The sequence below is a fragment of the Cupressus sempervirens genome, chromosome 8 (genome assembly GCF_028749045.1).
Source record: "Cupressus sempervirens isolate cs-2001-9-10 chromosome 8, ASM2874904v1, whole genome shotgun sequence".
Taxonomy (NCBI): Eukaryota; Viridiplantae; Streptophyta; class Pinopsida; order Cupressales; family Cupressaceae; genus Cupressus; species Cupressus sempervirens.
The window spans coordinates 98,607,950-98,632,242 of record NC_143125.1 but is presented as its reverse complement, the minus strand read 5'-3'; positions in this window follow the sequence as shown (position 1 = coordinate 98,632,242).

Here is a 24,293-nt window from a genome sequence, read left to right as displayed (position 1 = left end):
GAATCACTGCATCTTCAATTCTCTTCTGCTCATCTTTCTTTCTTGTTTCATATATCAAATATTTGATATCTACCATCCCACTACCCTCCCTTAATGCCTTAAATTTTTTTTGAAAGTTAGGAGGTGGCTTTTTAAAGAGATGATTGGGGTGTTGTCTTCATCTTTTTCATCATCCTCAAACCTCAATTTCTTTCTTAGACTTTTAGGATTGGTGGAAATAATCATAGGGCTAGAGAACCTTATTGGTTTTTTTTGTGGTTCCTTTGATGAAGTCTCCACCTTCTTCTTAGGAGGTTCCTCTACTTCTTCTTATTCTTGATCACCTTCCTCTTCATTCTCCTCTTCTATATCCTTGTTTTTCCCTTTAGTGAGCATGAGAAGTGAATCTATTTTTGCAAGTTTCTTCTCAATATTTTCCAACCTTTTCTTTCCTCTCTTAAATATTTGATGAATCTAAATCTCAAGTGAGTTTCTATTCTTGGCTTCTTCATATGTTTCAAAGTATGTAGCCTTAGGATATACATGCTCATTGATGAGAGCCTCATTAATATCTTTGGTTTCATCAATATTTATCTCATATGCCAAAGGTTTCATCCATGCTATCTTGGGTCTGACTGACTGAATATGAACTTTTTCACACTCCACTAAGAAGCATATGTCCTCCTCATAATCATCTACCAATTTTTTGGGGATCCTAAACCTACTTTACATCAATGACACCTTCAATATTCTCATCCATTTTGTCTATCAACTCATTTATATGATAAAATAGTGGAGTGCGCTTCTTCCAAACAACAATTCCTTTTCATGGAATTCTTTTTTTACAAATAAGAATAAATAGACCAAGACTAATATGATCAAAACCTTGTATGCTAGGTCCACTGCTTCACACAATACATTATTAGGTCAGCTTGAACTATAAATTTTGTGAGCTATGACATGGATGGAAAACTTGATTTCTATATTTTTCAAGTTGTTCAATTTCATGCCTCTATCACCCCATTCAACTAGGGTTAGCTTTGCCAGTTCTGCCCATCCCACAATTTTGGTATCCTTTGACTTCCCCAACATTGGATGCCTAGTTATACAATGGATCATCTTCTTTGTGATGGGAAAAAATTTCTCCAGCTAGAATGTCATGTCATGGACACAACTTAGTATAAACCTAATCCACTGGATTCAAAATTTTCTTGGCATATGAATGATGTGTGTCAAATCCTTATCCTCTAGATGCTTGTGTTCTGGTTTTAACTTATCATTTTCACACAATTCACCATATGCTTGATCTAGCTCAAAATTGCCTAGTTCTTGAATACAAAAATTATAGAACAATCTTACATCATGAATGAAAAGACATTGAGAGAAATTGATAAGTGTTCCCCTTGAAAATCATTATCTTCAACAATCATGGGATATGGCTTAAACTTGGGTAGAATTCAATGTGAACTTTTCACCAACATTTTAGAACCCTTCTTAACCTTTGTACTCAAAGCTACTTCCATAACACTCAGTTGTTGAAGGATTGTAGATGACAACTTTTTCAAAAAATTTCCTTTAATAAAAATTCACACTAATTCACTTGGGGGCTTGAGGAATGTTGTGCTTTGTGGAAACTCTAAATTCATGGCGAAGAAATAATTTTTTTATTTCTCCTTTTTATTAGACTTTCAATTTTAGGGCTTCATTAATGCTTCATAGATAGTTAGGTGAGAGAGGCTTAATTAAGTCTTCAAGCCTTAATTTTACTTTAAATCTTAGCTAGTACTAACTAACTACATTCGATTGAGTCAATGACTCAGTCAAGTCTAACCTTTCTTGGTTAGGTCTAAGAAGTATATTGGTTAGGACTAATAGTACAATTAAGCATAAGGGGTGATCTAGTTAGGACTAACAACTTGGTTAAGCCTAAAAGTTTCATCTATCCTAGTCCACCTAATATGCTGATTTGGAATTTTTTTCTTTCTTGAATGGAATAGATTTAGAATATGATTTTGTTCTTAGCTCTAGTGGTCTCCTTGCATGCTTCTATAGAGATGATTGAATCACTAAATTGATGACCTTTTGTGTCAATAATCTATGTGTTATGATTTCAATTATTAGGAGATTTCCTCACCCATTTTTCATTCATTTGAGTTTTGATCTTATCAGCCTTTGTTTTCTTTTAATCTTCAACTATATATCTATTCATATAATTCTTTCCTAGATGAAAAAGTTCTTTGGATACATAGAATCTTTGGTAGGATTCCTCTTTTTGAAGTGAGTCCTTATTTAGTTACCTCCAATGTATCCATACTCACCACATAGATAGCATCTGCACCATCTGTTGTAATCCCAACCAAATATAGCTCTAGCAAGTTGTTTAGTAGGATTCCAATTCTTGGTTTTCCACTTTGAGAATTTATGAGCTTGTTTGTTAGATGTGAAAAATTTTCCTTCAAACTTAGTTTTCTCTACACATTCACCTGATCTATTTCTATGTTTGTTAAAATTTTATAATTTACCATTAAAGTTGAACTTTCCATCTTTTTGATGTATGCCTTAACTTTCCACAGCAATTACATCTAGGTCTTTCATTTTTTTGAGCTGGTTGCTGTGATGATTCTCCTTCTTCTGTGTAGCCTAATTCTACTTTCTCTTTCTGTCTATTCTAAGATAGCTTAGCCAAAGGATCCATGATTTATTGTGATCTCATCATTATGTCATTGGTTTCTTTTTCTCCTCTATGATCATTCATGAGTCTTTCATTTTCTATCCTTCAGTTGATGACTTCTTCATTTATATTATTTATAGGCTAGCTAGAAATTCATTAGTTCCAAAAATAATTACCAAGTTTGCTCAATACTGTAACATGGGCCCAATAGCTTACTCAAGTGATACTATAGACACTCAGGCAACACTATCACCTTGGCTAACTGTGGCACTCAATTGATACTTGATGGTCAGTTCATTCTAATTACTCAACAAACACTATTGGCTTAGTTCACACTACTCTACCTACTTGGTTATCATTATTAAACAATAATGCTTTAGTAACTTAGTTTAGACTAGAGCTTAGCAGATACTATCAACTCGATGGGTGCTTTCAACTCAGCTGATATTGCTCTCTTCATACTTGGTTAACACTATTAGCTTGGATCATTCATGAGATTGGTTAACACTTTTCTCTATAGCTCAGTTATTACTAACTTCTCATAATGACTAAGTGTTTGGGGCAGTGTTAAATCATAAACTAATTAAAACTTCATTCAATTAATCCACTTTGTTATGTCATTTAATAGATTTTCATGCATTGAACATAAAGAAATAAAGTAACAAAACCATAACACAATATTTGGTAACACAAACCCTCCAAGTAGAAGGTAGAAATTTGGTGGGGATGACACCCACAATGCTTCATGTTGTTGGTGCTAATATAGTAATAATGTTGTCCTTTTAAAGATTTTAATTGATCACTTTTTGTGATCTACTCAGTTAAGAGAAAGAAGGACTATTAGGTCCACCTTGTGAAATGATTTACACAATATAATTAAGTATGTACTCTATTATGAGTATCTATAGAGGATTTTTAGGTTTTCCTTGTTAAAGGATTTAGGACTAATGCACCTATTACAATGAATCAATGGATTGAGATCTAATATGCAAATTTTATTTTCTAATGAAGATCCTTTGAAGTAAATTGATCACATATCTATGATAGATGAGTCTCTAATTTTCCTTCTGCTTCTTGTAGGCTTCTAAATAGCTTACCCTTTCATAGTCACTTGTATATAGTTTTCTCCAACTCATGGTACTTTTTTTTAGGACACTAAAAATACCCTATACTTATTCCATCCAAATAATTACTTTACAAGTTGGCTACAACTTCATTAGTTCCAAAAATAATTACCAAGTCATCTCAATGTTGTAACATGGCACAACATTTTCACACTTGGACAACATTTTAGACACTTGGAGAACATTTTCACCTTGGCTAACTTTGGCACTTGGTTGATACTTGATGCTTGGTTCATACCGATCACTCGACAAACACTATTGGCACAGTTCACACTACTCTACCTGCTTGGTTATCATTATGAAATAAGAATGCTTTATTGAATTAGTTTAGACTAGAGGTCAATAGATACTATCAACTTGGTGGGTTCTTTCAACTCAATTGATAGTACTTTCTTCAAGCCTTCTTAATACTATTAGCGTTGTTCATTCATGAGATTGGCTAACACTTTTTTCTGGTAGTTTAGTTATTACTAACTTCTCATAATGACTATGTTTTTATTTTATTTTTTATTTTTTTGGGGGTGTGAGGTGTTAAATCATGAACCAATTAAAAATACATTTACTTAATCCACTTTGTTATGTTATTTAATATACTATCATGCATCAAGCATAAATAAATAAAGTAACAACACCATAACACAATATTTGGTAACCTAGAAACCCTCCAAGTAGAAGGTAAAATTGATGTGATGATGACACCAACAATGCTACACTATTGTAGTAATAAAGTTTTCATGTTAAGGCTTATAATTGATCACTTCTAGTGATCTACTTAGTTAAGAGTAATAAGGATTATTAGGCTCACCTTGATAGGTTTTTCTTGTTAAAGGATTTAGGATGAATGCACCTATTAGGATGAATCAATGGATTGATCTCTAATATGAAACTTTTTTTTTGTAATGAAGATCCTTTGAAGTAAATGGATCACCTATGTATGATAAATGAGTATATTCCTCTCCTTATGCTTCTTGTAGCCTTCTAAATATTCTACCCTTTCATATTCGCTTATGTGTAACTTTCTTTAACTCATGGTAGTTTTTTTGAAGACAATATGAATACCTTTTAGCCATCCAAATAATTACTTTATAGGCTAGATAAAATTTCATTAGTTCCAAAAAGAATTACCAAGTTGGCTGAGTGCTATAACATAGGTTCAATAGCTTACTCAAGTGATATTGTAGACACTTGGGAAACACTGTCATCTTGTTTAACTTTGGCATTCGGTTGATACCTGATACTTTTTTCATACCAATCACTCAACAAACACTATTTTCTTGGTTCACACTACACTACCTTCTTGGTTATCATTATGAAACAAGAATGCTTTACTAACTTAGTTTACACTTGAGCTTGTAGATACTATCAACTCATTTGGTACTTTAAACTTAGTTCATATTGCTTTCTTCATGCTTGGATACCACTATTAGCATGGCTCATTCATGAAATTGGTTAATAGTTTTGTCTAGTAGCTTGGTTATTACTAATTTCTCATAATGACTGAGTGTTTTGGCACTAATTGACAATATTCCATGTTATAAAGTCTACAAATTTTGGGATCTATTGAGGGGGTCAAATAATGAAGCAAAATCTTTTTCCAGGCTACTATGGAGAATGGGGATAGAAAGAGCTAGAATAATTAATAGACTGGCTATTGAGGGAGATAAGATGGTAATTTTCAATAGGGTGAAGGGTGAAGGTTGGTGTAGCTCAAAAATAAAAGAGACAATAGAGGAAATCCCTAGCTTATTGTATGGGCTACTTGAAGTCTATGTGGACCACATCTATAGACTAGGCAATGGAGTCATGGATGACCTTGCTAAATTTGGTCATAACGTAGAAGGAATAAAGGAATGGGACAATGTCAACCAAACCACACTATCTACAAAAGTTATGGTAGAAAGTGAACATACTCTTTACAATGAAATTTAATCAAGTACAATAGGGAGAACACATGAATTAAAAATCATAAAGTTAGGAACATTTGGAAAAAATAAATTATTTATACTTGGGGTTCCCTCAATGTGAGCATTAATTACTATGGTGAGAGGACAATCCACCTAGATTTAGTCAAAAAGATAAATCTGCCAAAGAGAAGAGTTGTGAATAATAATAGTAATTCATTTATACCTCACTCAATGCACAACTAGAAATGATTAACTTCAATGGGAAAGGTATTTCTCATACATGTTTTAGCAAGAAGCTGACTGGAAAATGTGAACCCTTGTGATTTTATGATCAGAATCAATTTCTTTCTCATGTTCATTGCTAGAATTATATCTATAAACTTCCTAAGCTTTCAAGTTTTATACTATAGTAAGGGGATGTTGGTACAAACTAAGGATTTGGTTATTGAAATTGGTGAAGAAACATGTGTGCCAATAATCACATTTAATCATATAAGATTTAGTATTGTATCAAGGTTAGTAAGGTGGCATGGGTTTATCTATGGGAATGTGGTTTATTGTCATTCATGGAAATCATTGAAGAGTATGATGAGCATGTATTTCTTGAAATTCATAAACACCTAGAATAATAGGAAGGTGAACATTAATGGGGTGGTGTTCAAAATTATGAGGGAGCTCATTGCAATGGTTGTTGGTTGTATCTGAAGGGAAGAATTTTATATAAGAAGGCTATGGTTTATGATGAAACAAGTTTGAGGAAATTCTTCCGCACTAAGGAAGATCTTGTTCACATGTGGGGTGGTTTGTCAATGGAGGACCTACCCAAACCTTCGTACATTGTTCGCTATGCCATTATGAGCTACATAACTCTTGAGGATTGGTTGTAGGTGTTGTATTATTATACCTTTCCTATTTTAAACCATTTTAGGAACCATATCCTAATTTTATACCTGCACCTTATTTTGCATTCAATGGAGGATAGTATGTTTAATGTTAGGGAAAAGAGGGAGGAAGGAAGACCCTTTTATATCCTAGACTAGGCCTTCATGTTTTAACATTACAAGTTCCAGCTAGCCCTCAACTAGCCTCTTCTTTTTAACCCTCTTTCAACTATTACTCTCCAAGTCTCCACAGACCCTAGCCTTAGTTCTGCATCAAAAAAGGTGGAGAAAAACCCTTGAGTAATAGGAAACCATTAGTTTAATTCACTCTAATACTGATACTAGGTGGACTAATAAAGTTGCAAGAGGTCTACAAAAAGTCTTCAAATGGAAAAATTTAAGATACCCCCATATAGGAGGTGAGTTATGAGTCCATGGAGAGTTAAAGGAGATCTGCCAAAAGGAAGAGGAAGGTTATTCACCCTAGATATAGTGGTAAGGATGTTCCAAGCCCTTCCCACATTTTAGATACATTGGAAGCCAAACTGTCTCAAAATAAATGCTTGAGGGAAGATATCACCTCCCCAATGAAAGATGTTGCTAAGGAAAGAGGGAAGAAGGGGCATCATATCCATAGGTAGGATCAAAGTAAAACCTAGTTGGTTAGACTAGAGAAATTGATGCATGACCTATTCAACAATCAAGAAGCACTAGATACCAAAAGGTTGAAACCCTTGTGGAGTTCTCTACTCATGTCATGCATTAAACACCCTCTACTCTATATTCCACATAGTTGAACAACGATGAGTAGGATAAGGGAAAAGAGAGTGATGCCACCCACTCCCTCTCTATCTTTCTGGTGGATGATAGGCTTAAGGCTCTGCTATAGAAACCCATCAAGGAGGAGGTGGAGAAATTGGCAATGGAGGATCTTGATTAAAAGCAGGAGGACCTAGAGGAGAAGGAGGCAAACTAGCCATGTGCTTTCTTTTATTTTGTTTCCATAATGTTATGGTTAAGTATGAAATCTATGCCCTTTGTGGCACTTTTAGTTAATTTGGATATTAATCATTTTAATAGTAGTGCTTGCAATCTCTCATACTACATTATTGTTTGGCATAGTATGTATGTTAGGGATAGTACGGTTGATACAATAATAGTGAGTTACTACTGGCTAGTCTCCATCCCTCTGCACCATGAGGTCAACCCCCCACCCCCCCTCCCCTCTCTCCCCCTTTTTTACTTCTCTCTTGATACATCTTAAATAAAGGAATCATTAGTAGTTGGGACAGAAATGTGTAAGCCTTAGGTTAAAATATGAATGGGACAAGCTAGTGGACTATAGGAAAGAAGGAGATAGATGATTATGTTAATTACAATATAGAGTAATCATAAAATTTTGTGTTAAAATTTTTTGTAATGTAGTGTGAGTAGTAAAGTCGGTATAAACACATCTCCAAGCATATGTGTGTTGTGTCTATAAACTAAATAAGTGTACCAAATAAATCATTTAAAAAAATTTCTTATCAATTTTTGTTTTTGTGTTGGAAAATTTAGTAGTAAAAAATAATGTAAATAGTGTTTTTTAGGTGAAGAAATATGTCATTTGGGGCTTATGGATTTCATAATTCATGAGTTAACCTTAACTAATGAGTGGATGTTAAAATCATTAACTAGAAATGAAAATTGATAAATGATTCCCATAATATATTTAATTATTTTAATTAGAAAGGGATCTTAACATGAAGGGTTGGTTCACTTGTTTTTTTGGTCTGCTAAATTTGAAAGATTGACAAGCCAAGATATGTTATTTTTTATGACCTTTTTTCTAACTATATTTCTTGTCTTTCATCTTTAGTCTACTATTTGTTCTACTTGTATTTTTATTGATAATTTTGATTTAAAAAATTTAGATGTAAACATGTCATTTCTATTTACATCAAATATTTCAAGGGTATCATCTTTGGATAATCAGCATGAGATATAAAGAACTTATATTAGAATTATAGATGTTAATATAAATATATTTATGATTTTAAATTCTCAAAAATTTAAGTATTGTTTGAAAAATAAAAAAATGAGAAGTTTTACTATTAAAAGGTTGGTGCCTAATTAAGTCTATTGGTAGAGTAATTTTTTTAACATTATCAAATACATAGCATTGCCCATGAGGATTCTTGGTAAAAAATTGTTATAAACTTGGATGCTCATTCTATTAGAATTATTAGGTTTCACATTTATAATGAAAAATATTTGATGCAATGGATGGTGGTGGGTTACAAGGTCCAAACAGCAAGAGCAAGGAATATGAAAGTTTCACAATGTTTTCAATGGAATGGAGTGACCTACAAAGCCTCCAACACGTAAAATGCTTAACCAAAACCTATGTCCTATTCCAAGGTGATAGAAATGGTCTTAATACATCAAATACATGATGATTCAATTGGTTTTTAGGGCTGTCAACAAAACCCAACACTCCAAACCCAAAACTAGCCTTTATAGGCCTTAAACCTTAAATCATAATAGCAGCAATGGTTTTTAGCCCTTAGCTTAGATAGTTTCCAAAGGACTTGGAAAAAAAAACCAGATTTGGATAACCTTTTAGAGATACATAACATATATAAAACTTAAGGGTGGTTTTTTTGGACCAATATGGTTGTTCTTCATAATAGCCTTGTCTTTAAACAAACAAAAGAGGTCACTTTACAAAGGAAGTATATGATAAACTTATCCCCAATGTTTAGAACCTTCTACTATCTCATAAAATGGATCAATTAGATCAATATTCAACCAATTTCAAAGTATGGTCTTAGTAAAAACAAAAGCCCCAAATCATGCCCTTAAACCCTTAAAATCTAGGGCTTTGTCAATCTCTGCTCATCTAGCACTTTCGCTGAGAACCAACAGTTGGAACAACTTGTCTTTGACATGAATAGATGAATTCCAACATAAAAATAGGCCAAACTACTACTACCACCACAAGAGACCAAGAAATTTCAATGCAAAATGCTATAATTCAGCATGGTGATCACCATTAAACTTGATCTCCTTCCTGGAAAATTGCATGTCATAGGGTTAGTAAGGCTTTTGTAAAGTTTCCTTAGGAAAATCTAAAAATGTTTTTGCAGTCAGCACTAAGGAATGTAAGTATAATGAAAGGCTTTCAAAACAAGTGTGTAATTTAGTGTAGTAACATAAAATAATATCCCTGATTCATGCAAGGTTCAATAGACTTCAAATAGCACACAAAACCAAGAAATAACTCATGAAAATGGAGATCTCCTTTCAAATCTATGATAGTCCATACAATGGCTTTTTTTCTGCCATACAAAATGACTTCTCTATAGTACATAATATTCCTTACAACTTTCCTAACCACTGTTGGTCATTTTAGGAATGATTAGGAACCTAAACATAAAGAAAACAACTTTCCCTACTAAATCCAACTAACCATTGTAATTCAAAAATTTGAATTTACAACATTACAAATTTTGAATTTTTTAAACATTTAAACTAATGTAACCTTGCCAAATTTCATATATAGTCTTGTTGAGCATTCCTAAATACTAATCTATCCTATTATGGTCCATTTTACATCCTTATGTCTATTTAGTCTCTTTTTGAGCCTTTAGGACCTAGGATTTACATATTTTTCAATTTTATGCCATAATAGGCTTTAAAACTTTCCAATTGATTCCACCATCATATAATTGGTTTGTCTTCATGCTTGGAGTCTTTTTGTTGTACTTGTTTCCCTGAAGTGCCCTTGCACCATACTCCCCACCTTTAAAAATATTCTTGCCCCAGGAATGAAATTTGACAAAATGGTGTTGTTTTCCATGGTACCATTATTTTGATGGTTTCATGAAATCTCCCAAACTCACAGGCATCTTCCTCTGACCTAAATACAACTTGTTAGAATAATAATCAACATGGTTATGTTTTTTCTTCATCCCCATACCAATAGAGTGTGTAACTGCTACCTTTGTTCATTATGTCCTTGCCTAATTTGTGTGCCATTTCTTCTACCCTCCAAACATCTACAAATTCTTCCCTTGACTAGTATCTCTATGCACCAAGATTGGAAAATATATGGTACCTACCTTTATGTACTTCTACTCTTCAAAACTTGCTTTCAAAATTCCCAAGGTGTGCAGATTTCTAGGATAATCTGCTCCAAGATTTTGATTTATCCTCCAGCCAGTGCCATTCTTATCCCTATGTTGACCTTGCAATGGTATCTTTTCAAAGAAACACATAGTGATGGGTTCATAACTTTTTTAAGTGGATGGTTGTAACTTATATTTCTCCTTTCCCTTATGCACAATGTAACTGTTAGAATATCCATCATGTAAGGTTCTCCTAAAAATTTTCCAAGACCTTCCTAATATCATATTTCGACAATTCATTGATATGACATCACACCAAACCTGATCTTGATATAGACTAATTGAAAATTTTATAAGAGCCCTTTGAATAACCTTTAACCTTTACTCTTGGTTTACCCAAGTGGCATTGTAAGGATTATGATGTTTTACTAATACCAAACCCAATTTAGAAACCATATCAACCGAAACTAGATTACAATGAGGCCCTGAATCAATGATGAAAGTACATACCATACCTTTTACCAAGCATATAGATTTGAAGATACCTTCTTCTGTTGGTTGTAATGTTGATCATCCATTCCTCATAAGAAGATATTCTATTTCATCAGGTAGTATTATGTTAGATTCATCTTCTCCCTTCTCTTTTGATAGGTTTACTCTCCTTTCTTTGCCTTTATCTAGAACAATCCATTTAGGAAACTTAAAAGATTGATGGCCCACTTCATTACAATGGAAACATCTTCCTCTGAAGCCTCCACTTCCTCTTCCACCTCCAAATCTTCCTCCTTTATAACCTCCTCTTGTCTCAAATATAAACTCTTTGTCTTTGTCTTGATTACTTAAATTATCAGCTTGATTTCTTCCTCCTCTTCCTCACATGAAAGATGTGCCTCTATTTTTTTGCCTCTCACAATTTCTTTTCAACTCCTCCCCTTATGTTTAGGGTGTCAAACTACTCAGTGTAGGACATTACATCCATGCCTCTATACTTCAAGTTATTCCTTCTCATCTTCATTTGTATAGCCAAGTCTAATGGTAAAAATTGACATCTTTCCATTGCCTTCATCCTATCCCAATTTGAAATTTTATCTAGGCCTCTAGCCACTCTTTCATTCTGTAAACTTGTCCACCAAGTAAGGGTTGTTCCCCTTAACTTTTCCTTTACCACTTTCACTTTCTTGTCCTCTTCTATGTCCTCAAGATAAAAATACTTTTCAAGTGCCTCTATCCATCCAAGCACTTCTTGACTTTACATCTTGCCTTCATAGATGGGTAAATCCACTCATATCTTTGATCTAGTACCTTGTACTACCTTTATTAACTTAAAAAATCTTCTGTCATCAAGATCATCTACTGGTTCATGATCCTCTCATTCTTGTCTTGCATCATAACTCCCTTCTTCATTATTTTTCTCTCCAATATCTTCCTCATGGATTGCTTCCCTTCTAGGTTCATACATTTCCTTCTCCAAGGCTTTAATTCTTGCAATCAGTTGCAATCATTTTCCTCTTAATTGTCTCTCTTCCCTCTATTTAGAGGCTTCAAGTTCTCTCTTCTATCTTCTTTTCCTTTCTAATTATTATATCAACTCTTCCATATCCCTAGCTATTTTTCCCATAGGAGGCATGTTTGAAACTAGTTTTTCTCTCTACTCAATGACCTACTAACTGGTGCTCTGATACAACTTGATGTAATGGATGGTGGTGGGTTACAGGGTCCAAATAACAAGAGCAAGGAATATAGAAGAATAATGAAAAGCATTCAAACCAAGTTTGTAATGTAGTGTAGTAACATAAAAAAATATCCATGATTGATGCAAGGTTCAATAGACCTCAAATAGCACACAAAACCAAGAAATAACTCATGAAAATGGAGATTTCCTTTCAAATCTATGAGTCCGTGCAATGGCTTTTTTTTTTTCTATACAAAATGACTTCTCTATAATATATAATATTCCTTATAACCTTCCTAACCACCCTTAGGGGCCTAAACATAAAGAAAACAACTTTCCCTCCTAAATCCAACTGACCATTGTAATTCAAAATTTTGAATTTACAACACTACAAATTTTTGATTTTTCAAGCATGTAAACTAATCTCACCTTGCCAAATGACTTATATAGTCTTATTGAGCATTCCTAAATACTAATTTATCTTATTATGATCCCTTTTACATCCTTATGTCCATTTAGTCTCTTTTTGAACCTTTAGGACCTATGATTTGCATATTTTGCAACTTTATGCCATAACAAGCTTTAAAACTTCCCATTTGATTCCATCATGATATAATTGGTTTGTGTTCATGCTTGGAGTCTTCTAGTTGTACCTATTTTCCTAAAGTTCCCCTACACCACTTTTGGCCCTAGAAATTAAGAATGATTGACGACAAGTTACATAGATTTTACATATATTTTTATAATAGTCAAATTAGAAATGACATTGGTGTTCATGCTAGTTAGATTGCAAACATACTAGAGAAAATTAAAGAGGGATGTTGTGTTTTAAGAATTAAAAATTTCTTCCAGTCATGTAATTATAAAATAACAATTGGATACAAAAGAAGGACAACAAGATTAGTTCACAACTCTTTACTTAAAAATCTAGAGCATATTGTTATTATTTAGATGTACTTTCTAGGTTTTATTTTCTATATTTCATGATTTCAAAAATTTTCTCAGCATAAGAATTGGATTTAAATTTTAATTTTTTTTTGGAATTTGCATGAAGAAGAAAAATATTTTAGGATAACATTAATTACTTTTCATCCATTCATTAAATATCACGTTATTTTTCAAATTGGAAAAATTGAATGTGATGCTCTGTTTAAGGTAAATGCTAAAGATAAAGTGAGAACTATTTGAAAACCCACAATTATTCTTTGAAATATTAAAGTAAATTTGATTCCAATAAATTTTGAAAATAATGCATTCAAAAAGACAAGAGGAGAATTATTGAATAAAAAACTTGATTAGAATAAGTTTTATGTAGTGGAGTGTATTCTTTGGTCCCAAATACATTATTGTGGAGATCAATACTACCTGAAGTCATCATTCTTGTCTAGAATTTTTTTTTGGAGGATTCTATGGACCAGTTATAACCTATAATCCTTTGTAATTCCTTTTACAAAATAATATCTAAAGATCTAATATGGTGCCAAATCTTAGACTCTCTTATTTTAGTTCATAAAATTATTCATTCTCTAGAAGATTCCTTATGAATAATATGTTTCCCAAGCTTATGATCATGTTGACTAGTCCTACTTACTAAATTTCTTTTCACTTTTAGATTTGATGGGAAATTCTACCAAACTATTCTTCAGTTGGTCTCTTCATCTTTTCTTTTTGTAATGATTTATAGCTCTCCTTATTTCTTCTTAAATGATCTATTTTCCTTTGATAAGGTGACCTTATATCCCTTATCATATTTTTTACAATTGGTTAATGTCATGTTAGACTCATCTCTTCTTTTATCTAAGATAGACAACTTGTGGGAGTGAAACCTTCCTAGACAAATATTTTGTGCTCTCAGTAAAAATTTATAGATGACACCATCATTTTAGAGTCATCCATTTTAAAAGAGACAAGAATTATGAAGAAATCTATTAATTTCTATAGTAAGGAATGATTCATCTTGTAAGTTGGAAGAAGACTTCTATCTTCTTCATTGATACCCCATAAGAAAGACATGTGTGCATTGTTTCTATAGTCACTTGGTGGATAAATTCAATGAATATATTTCTAGCTAGAAACATACTCTTCTTGATTAGGTTGAAGAATAGTAGTTCTTAAAATCTACAATGAAGAGCTTGTTATTTTATGCTTCAAACCTATTCAAGATCCGTTTTAAGTATGTTGATTTTATCGATAGTATTGAAAATATTTTTTTGTGGTCAATGAAGGAATATAGGAACTATCTACCTCTTATTTCTTGGAAGAGGGTGTTTTGTCCTATATATATATATATATATATATATATATATATATATATATATATATATATATATATATATATATATATATATATGCACACACATAGATATAGGTATATATATAAACATACATATATACTTATATATACATATATATACACATCTATATATATGTATATATTTGTGTGTATGTGTATATATGTATTTGTGTGTGTGTGTGTGTAGAGAGAGAGAGAGAGGGTATTTCATATTTTGTTTTTAAAAGATAGAGAATTTTGTGCTAAAAATGTGCACATGCTTCTACAAACCATAATGCTCAAGAATACCCATGAATGAGGGCATCTAAAGAGATGGCTTATAGCTTCCTACCTATGATGTACAAGAGATATGAGATGGTGAATCTCAAATGAACCTATTTTATGCAAACTTTTGCAAGGTACACCATATAGTGGAAGAGTCAAAGACAAGAGCGAAGATGCTAATATCCAAGAAAGGACTGACTTTCCCATTTATATTACCAACATCATGAATTATAAAGAACATCCATAACTATTACATTAATTATTTATAATATGATAAAATATGGATTTTAAAAATCATATATCATTAATATAATAGTGTTTTACTTTTAGAGGGGCCTCTACTTAAAAATTTGAATACTTCTAATGATCTTGTAAAGGATCAAGTCTTGATGAGTGCAACAAGTTCCAATACCATAAGGGTCCATTTGGTTACCAAAATTCAACAAGAATTGATGTTTCCAATTTTGAAAAAAATTATAATCCATAGTTTGAATATGCCATACTAGAATTTGAATGTATCAAATTTGGATTTCTTATTCCTATTTACCCCAAATATTGGAATTCAATCTTCCATTTAAAAATAAAAATTATTCAACAAATTCCCGTTATAATTCTAATTTCAAAAAAGTAACTATTGGAGAATAAAATGAATTGTAAGTAGTTTTGATGTTCTCCTTACTATTTTCATTAATTTTATTTTAATTTATGACAATTCATTGAGTGTTCCATTCAATGATGCTTTATAATTAAATTAGATAATCATCGTTATTATTATTAATTAATATTACTATTACTATCATTATTATTATGCAAATGAAAAAAAACATTTCTATGAATAAATAAAAAATAAAAATTCATGAAACATATTCAATTGCCTTCTAATTGCACATTTTTTTTGTTTTATTTTTATCTCCTTTATTCTACACATTTTCTACCATGTTGTTTTAATCTCAATCTTCTTCTATTTCTCCCTCTAGGATGACATTGTTGGCATATTGTTGTTCTATCCTTTACATTTTTTGAGAGAAGTGCATCACAATTTTCATCTGATGGTCTTCCTCTATTTTTTATCCATGATGACATTTAATCTACCTAGATGTAATTGGCAGATCTAGATAAGCCAAAAGGGTGTGAAATAAGAAATCTAGAATATCAAATCCAAAATGTATCAAAATTTAGAGTACCAAATTAAGAATAACAAATGTAAAAGAGAAAATTCAAAAAACCAAATGGACCCTAAGGGATAAGGATTTTGACAAATTTTGATAGAATGAATACCCCTACTCCTAGAATCTTAGCCTCCTTCTCCTTGACTCTTAGGGCCCATTTGGTTGTAGGAATAGGAATTGAGAATTGAGGATTTCTATTCTATTGCAACAATTTGTTATATCTATTTAGTTGTACAAAATAGAAATTGGAATTGAACCAGAAACATATTTCCTGCAAGCACAATAAAATCAAAGAACAAGAACATGAAAAAAAAATCCTTTTCATTTTTCCCATTGAGATGGGGTATCTTGACCTCGGGGACAAATTTATGGATGTGTTTAGTAAATTCAAATTTGAACTCTAGAGATACTCTTTGATCTTTTTCTTTGGATGAGTTAAACAAATGTATGAAAAGTATTTAAGGCTATGAAATTTTGAAGATTGATTAAAGTAAGCAATCTTGATGGCAACACAACCCAAAGACCAAAATGGACATGACATGAAGGGGAAATGTTATTATCAGTTATAATCTACTACAAAATTTAGTACACTAAAAATAGACTCAAAGACTTTCCCTATGGGCTTACAATGGTTTGTTCTTAGAGAAAAGTCCTCCTCCTAGTACCCTCTCACAAAATCCACCCAGAACTACCTTTACAATGCCAAAAATATTCTTAAATAAATGAAAATTATGTTTAGAGTTGAATTCATTCTAGAATATTCCATTGGGCATCCACCGCCAAAATAGAAGGTTCTAGAAATCATGTTAGAAGGTGGTGTAAAATTAGAAGAATCTAGAAATGGTAGTCCAAAATCTAGGAGGCATAACTTTTGATCTGAGACTCTGATTGACAAACTGTTTACATTTCTAGAAAGCTCTCAAAGTGATCTATAGCCCTATGGACGAGCTTTTCTTTTCCTCCATTTTTGGTCTTGTATGAAGCCATTTAGTGGCTCAAATTGGACTTTGAAGTTCTCTTAGGAGGTCTCTAGGCAACTTAAAAATGTAATAACTTTCAAACCCTAAAGCTTTTTGACCTAATTATTTTTTGGAGTGCTTAAAATTATGAATATAATCATCCCTAAAACTTACACTCTCTAACTCATAATAATTATGGCTCAATTACAAAATAACAATTTTTCTACATTGGCACATATCCCAAGGTGCCCAAAACTCTAACCCATAAAACCAATAGTGGAACTATGAGAGTTGGAATCTTTATTTGAACCAAATGGGTATCCAGAAATGAAAACACTTAAACAAAAACTAACACTAAGAATATTTTTTGGTGATACTGGATTGAACTTACACTAATGGATGTTCTTGCATCAGACACACAGGGTAGATTGAAAAAGTGACCCTATCAATTTATAGCTAGTAGAGGGAAACCCAAATGAAAAACCTCCATTGTAGATATCGAAGTTGATTCTTCTACTTGTCATCCTTTCCAATTCACCAAGTATTCTTTGTTCTACTTGTTTCTGGTACTCTGGCTTACATGACTATACATAATTTCTTCAATCTTTTCCTTTATTGAAGTAGGAAATGGACATGGCTCCAACATCAACCCCTCATTTGCACCATCATCATGATATTATATTAAGTTGGAAATATTGAAGATAGGAGAAATTTGAAATCCATTTGGAAACTCCACCTTGTATGCATTTCCTAAGTCATGTTTCTTCAAAATTTGTTAGGGGCAAAATTTCTTCATCTTCAGCTTGTTGTAGGTACCCACTAGAAATTTCTCCTTCCTTAAGTATACATCACTAGATCCCCTATTTGGTACTCCATATGTCTCCTCTTTTGATCTACTCTAGCCTTATACTATTGGTTCATCTTGGTAATATGTGCATGTACTTTCTCATGTACATTATTTCCATGTTCAACAAATTCTTACCTCGGCACATATCCTTTCCCCTTGCTCCATCTTCCACAATTTTGGAGCAATCCTTGGACCACTCCCATACACAATTTGGAATGGTGATCTACCAGTACTCCTATTTACAAAATTATTGTAAGCAAATTCTACTTGTGCTAGAATCAAATCCCATCCCTTGGGCTTATCTCCCACTAAAAACCTCAACAAATTTCCTAGACTTCTATTTACCTCTTTTGTTTGTCCGTTAGTCTACAGATGATGTGTAGAACTAAACTTCAATTCTATCCACAACTTCTTCCAAAAAGTCCTCCAGAAATACCACAAAAATTTACTATCTCTATCCAAAACAATAATCTTTGGGAGACCATGTAGTCTCACCACCTCTCTGAAAAATAAATCTAAAATATGTACTGCATCATGAGTCTTGTGAGATTGAATGAAATGTGCCATCTTGGAGAACCTATCAACCACCACAAATATTGAATCATTACCACTTTTTCTCCTCGAAAATCCAAGAACAAAATCCATACTTATGTCCTCCCAAGGCTTTGATGGAACAAGCAATGGCTGATAGAGTCTAGTATTGTGATTAAATCCTATGGGTGCTTGACATAAGTGACAATTCTACATAAATTTTTTCACATAATATGACAATTGAGGCCAAAAATATAGTTCTGTAATAATGGCAATGGTCTTATCCTGACTAAAGTGTCCTAACATTTCTCCACTCTATTTCTCCTTGATCAAGTTCTCCCTCATATAACTTGTTGGAATACATAATTTCCTACCCTTAAACAACATATCATCCTAAATCAAATAATATAGCCACCTGGTCCTATCTAGAGTAATAGGTTCCTTAAAAGACTTCCATGCTTCAAAAAAATTAGGATCCTTTGGGTACAAATTCTTGAGTTCATCAAACCCAACCACTTCAACCTACATTATTGTCAACAACAATTCTCTCTTACTTAATGCATTTGCAACCCTATTAGACCTTCCACTTCTATGTTTCAATACAAATGTATAGCTTTGCATAAACTCTACCCATCTCAAATATCTTTGATTCAATTTACCTTGGCTATTTAGCAACTAGAATGCCTAGTGATCAATTTACAAGACAAATTATTTTGGCAACAAATAATGCCTCCATTTCTTTAAGGCATGAACTATTGCATATGACTCCTAATCATAAATATAATAATTCTTCGCATCATTCATTTTTTCACTTAAATGGGTAGTAGGCTTATCTTCTTGGCTTAATAGAACCCTAATAGCACTGCCACTAACATTTCTATCCATGTGGAACACTTTATTAAAATTAGGAAGTGACAACATAGGTTGCTTTGTCACCTTCTTCTTCAAAACTTCAAAACTCCTTGCAGCTCCTATAGTCTACTTGAACTCTTTTCTATCCCCCCTCATTGTTTTAGTCTAGGGTGCACATATGCAACTTAAATTCCTAGTGAACTTCCTATCAAAACTAACTAGGCCATGGAATGACTTCACCTTAGTAGCAGACCTTCGAGTAGGCTATTCCAAGATGGCTTTACCTTCTTTCGTTCCATTTTGAGACCCTCGGTTGATACAACAGACCCTAAATAGACTAACTCCTTTTTGGTGAAGCTACACTTTTTTAGATTAATCAAAAATTCCTCTTCCCTAAAACTTTCAAGGACACTATGAATCTACAATAAGTGTTCATCCAAAGACTTTCTAAAAAAATAAAATATCATGCAGATAGACAACAACAAATTTTCCAAAGAATTTCTTTAGTACCTCATTCATAAGCTGCATGAAGGTTCTTGGCACATTGCTTAGTCTAAAGGGCATTGATAACCAGTCATATAGACCCTCCTTGGTCTTGAATGTTGTATTCCACTTATTTCCCTCTTGTATTAGTATCTGGTGATAACTACTCTTGAGATCTATCTTTGTGAAGTACTGAGCTCTACTCAAATAGTCCATAAGATCATCCATTCTTGGTAAAGGGAATTGATACTTGATGGTTAATCTATTTATAACCTTAGAGTCTGCACACATTCTCCATTATCCATCCTTCTTTGGTGCTAGAACTATAGTTACTACACATGGAATCAATCTCTCTCAAATCAAACCTTTCATCAAAAGTTGGTGAACTTGTCTATTTAGCTCCTTAGTTTCAGCAAGAGTCATCATATGAGCAGTCTTGTTAGGCATGCTAGCTCCAAGGATTAAATATATTTGATGAATAATTTGACTTACTAGTGGCAACCCTTCTAGAACATTACTAGATATGACATCACCATACTCACTTAGTAGGCCTAAAACTTCAAGTGGGATTTCACTACTACCTTCCTTATCTTTTCTAGAAATCAAAGCATAACACGTACATTGATGTTTCATGCCATCCAAAAAAATTCTTCCATCAACAAGCCATATCCTAGCACTATTGCATACATTTTCACCTTTCTTGATCAAGGGCTTTAGTTTGTGGCGAGCTCCATTCTTTGTCAGAGAGTATGTATTTGTATGTCCATCATGTATACCATGCCTATCAAACTACCATGTTCTTCGTAACAATAAATGGCAGACATCCATTGGAATGATGTCACAGAGAACCTCATAATGGTAACTCCCAATCCTCAAATTTACCAAACATTGTTCATTAACCAAGACCTTAAGGTCATCCTTCACCCAAACATTTTTCACCATCTCTTTTGACACCAGGTTGTTAGTGCATCCACCATCAAAAATCACATCACAACATTTATCCTCAAACTTGCACCTGGTATGAAACAAACTTCTCCTTTCTCTAGGTTTAGTCTCACCACTTAGTAAGACCCTTTCATTTACTAGAACCTCTCCACATCCACATGAGAAACCATTTCTTGACCATCAGCTCTCCTATCTATCCTTCCTTTTAATTGAAGGCATTCAAAGGCATAATGAGCTTCTTCACTGCAATTAAAATAGGTACAACTGAAGCCTCTTCTTCCCAAACCTTGTCCATGTCCTCTACCCCTTCCTATTTGATCTCAAAAATTTTGATCATGGGAGTGGTTGAAACCCTCATGCCTTTGGTTTTGGTTAGTACCCATGTCTTCATTTTCTTCTAGTTCTCATTTCAACCTCCAAATGACCTACCACCACCCATTCCTCCTTAACTATGCCCTCTCTTCCTTCCATCAAACATTTTGTTTAGCTTTTTCTCAACTCGCAAGGCAAACTAGTATGCCTCTTCAATACTAGTCATTCTAACTAGACTTAACTCCTACATGATAGGTCTTAACCCACTAAGGTAATGAGAAACCTTCTCCCTATTTTCTTTTGCATGCCCTATCCTAATAAGAACTCGGTAAATTCCTCTATATATTCCTAGATAGATTTTCTTTCCTTCTTTAAGCCTTGCATTTTCTTAAACAAATCAAGCTCATAATCAACAAGAATGAATTGCTTCTTTAGTTTGTCCACCATGCAATTCCATCTTGTGATTTTCTCCTTTCCTCTCCTATTTCTTTCTAGATGAATCTCTTGCCACTAGATTTTGGCATTGCATTTCATTTTTACCTTCACAAAATTAACCCTATCTGGATCCCTAATATCCTCATACTCAAAATATACCTCTAGTTCATTGATCTAGTCGATCAACTCATTCGAGTTTGGATTTCCCAAAAACATACCAACGTAGATTTTAGGTCTTTTTCCAAGATTACCAATGGCCCTAAAAAGTCTCTCCTCTACCTGGTTTAGGACTTCTCCATAGCCTTCCCATTTCAGCCCAATATTTCCTTCTTCTTCATTTTCTTGCTCACTTTTGTCACCTATGACAACATTCATCCCTCTATAGATCTCCTCCTACAACACTTGGACTTGTCTCTAGAGGGCTCTAACCTTAGGAGTAACAACTCTAGACCTTTCACCATGCTCCCTTCATGGAGGCATCTTCTTGTCTCAAAACCAAAACCATAAAGTCTTGGTTCAAACTGCCTCATAGTCAACGCTCTGTCTACACACTCAAGAAAACCTGCTCTGAGACCACTTGATGGGGACGCAACCTAAAGACCAAAATGGAAACAATATGAAAGGGAAATATTGTTATCATTAATAATCTACTACTACATTTACTACACTAAAAATAGGCTCTAAGACTATCCCTATGGGCTTCCAACGCTCTAATCTTAGAGAAATGTCCTCCTCACAACACCCTCTCTCAAACTCCACCTAGAAATGACTTTACAATGTCAAAAATGTTCTTAAATGAATGATAATTAAGTTTAGGGTTAGGAATAAATTCTATAATATTTCATTTTGTATCCACCACCAAAATAGAAGGTTCTAGAAATCACGTTAGAAGTCAATGTAAAATTAGAAGAATCTAAAAATGGTAGTCCAACTTCTGGGAGGCATAACTTTTGATTTGAGACTTTGATTAACAAACTGTTACATTTTTGGAAAGCTCCCAAAGCTCGCTATAGCCCTATGCACCAGATTTTCCCATCCCCCAATTTTATGGCCTATACAAATCTATTAAGTGCCTCAAATTAAACTTTGAAGTGCTCTTAGGAGGTCTCCAAGCAACTTAAAACTACAATAACTTTCAAACCATAAAGCATTTTGACCTAATTCTATTTTTGGAGTGTGTTAAATTAAAAATCTAATCATCCCTCCAACTTTAACCCTCTAAATTATCATAATTATGGCTCAATTATAAAATATTCCATTTTCTATATTGGTACGTATCCCATGGTGCTCAAAAACTCTAACCCAAGAAATCAATAGTGGAACTATGAGAATTGAAATTTTTACTTGACCCAAATGGGTATCTAGAAATGAAAAAACTTTAAATAGAAACTAAAGCTAAGCATATTTTTGGGTGATACAGGATTGCCCTTACACCACTAGATGCTCCTACATCAAATCTAATGGTATATAGTTTACACACCCAGACTCTATCAATCAACATGGTTTGTTAATAAGCTATCATAGTATCATGAATTGCTAAAGACATCTTTGGAATACTCATTTTTCACAAGATTAAATATGTAAATATGTGAAAATTAAATAAAAAGAAGTAGTCCTATGAGAAGCAAGGAAAATATAAAACAACTCAAAATTGAAAACATAGAAAGATCATTAGCCAGATAAAAGTCAATATTTTTGAGGGCTTGAAAATTGTCTAGGTTAAAAAATGGATGACTAAAAAACTAGTGAACTCAATCAATTTTAAAATATAAGTAATGATTAAAAAACTATAAACAAGCATAAAATAAATTTATACACAAAACCAAATGCAAGAACACCATAGCTCTTGAAACCACAACCATTTATAGGTTTGGTTTAAGATTTACGATAATTTTCTGTGTTGATACAAATGGACAAAGCATCAATTATTTGAGACACCATCAACTATGAGGTGGATTTCTCCATGAGAACACCTCTTTCAATTGATGTATACACTATCCTCTATTCCATTAACTATTTCCATTCTTCTCGTAAAAAGATATTCAGAAACCAAATCATTTTTGTGTTTTAGTATAATCATCTTCAATATTCAATAACTTTTTTTGGGCCTAAGGATGTCTGATACAATCACTTCTATGATTGTCATATATATATATATATATATATATATATATATATATATATATATATATATATATATATATATATATATATATATATATATATATATATATATATATATATATATATATATATATATATATATATATATATATATATATATATATATATATATATATATATATATGACATTTCCTTTTATATATCAATTGATATTATTACATGTCAATGGTCAATGATACTGGAAGTATATATCTCTTAATGACTCATATTTTATTTACAACAATACTTCATGGTAATATCTCTATTCAGATTGATCTATTTTATTACTATTTTATTCTTTGCTAGAACCATTCAAATCACATTACTTCCATGTGATAGCACTAAGATATATTTGATTTCTTTGCTACTTATATTTTACTATTTTAGGATGAATAGCTATTGAATAGATTCGATAAGCCTTTAATATTATCACCCTGGCTTAAGAAAATTATAATAGATCACTATATTCTCTCACATTAATGGACTCTTTTATTAGATGAACTTCCATCACAAATATTGGATGCTGGAATTTATATATATTTTATTCGATTTTTTTTGATGAATCTTTCTTATTAAATGCTTTGAATTTTATTTTATATTTAAAATAAATTTCAGAATAATCTTTCACAAAATGACTTGATATAATATTTTATAATATCTAATAGGATGACAAGAATAAGGCTCTGATACCACTATAATA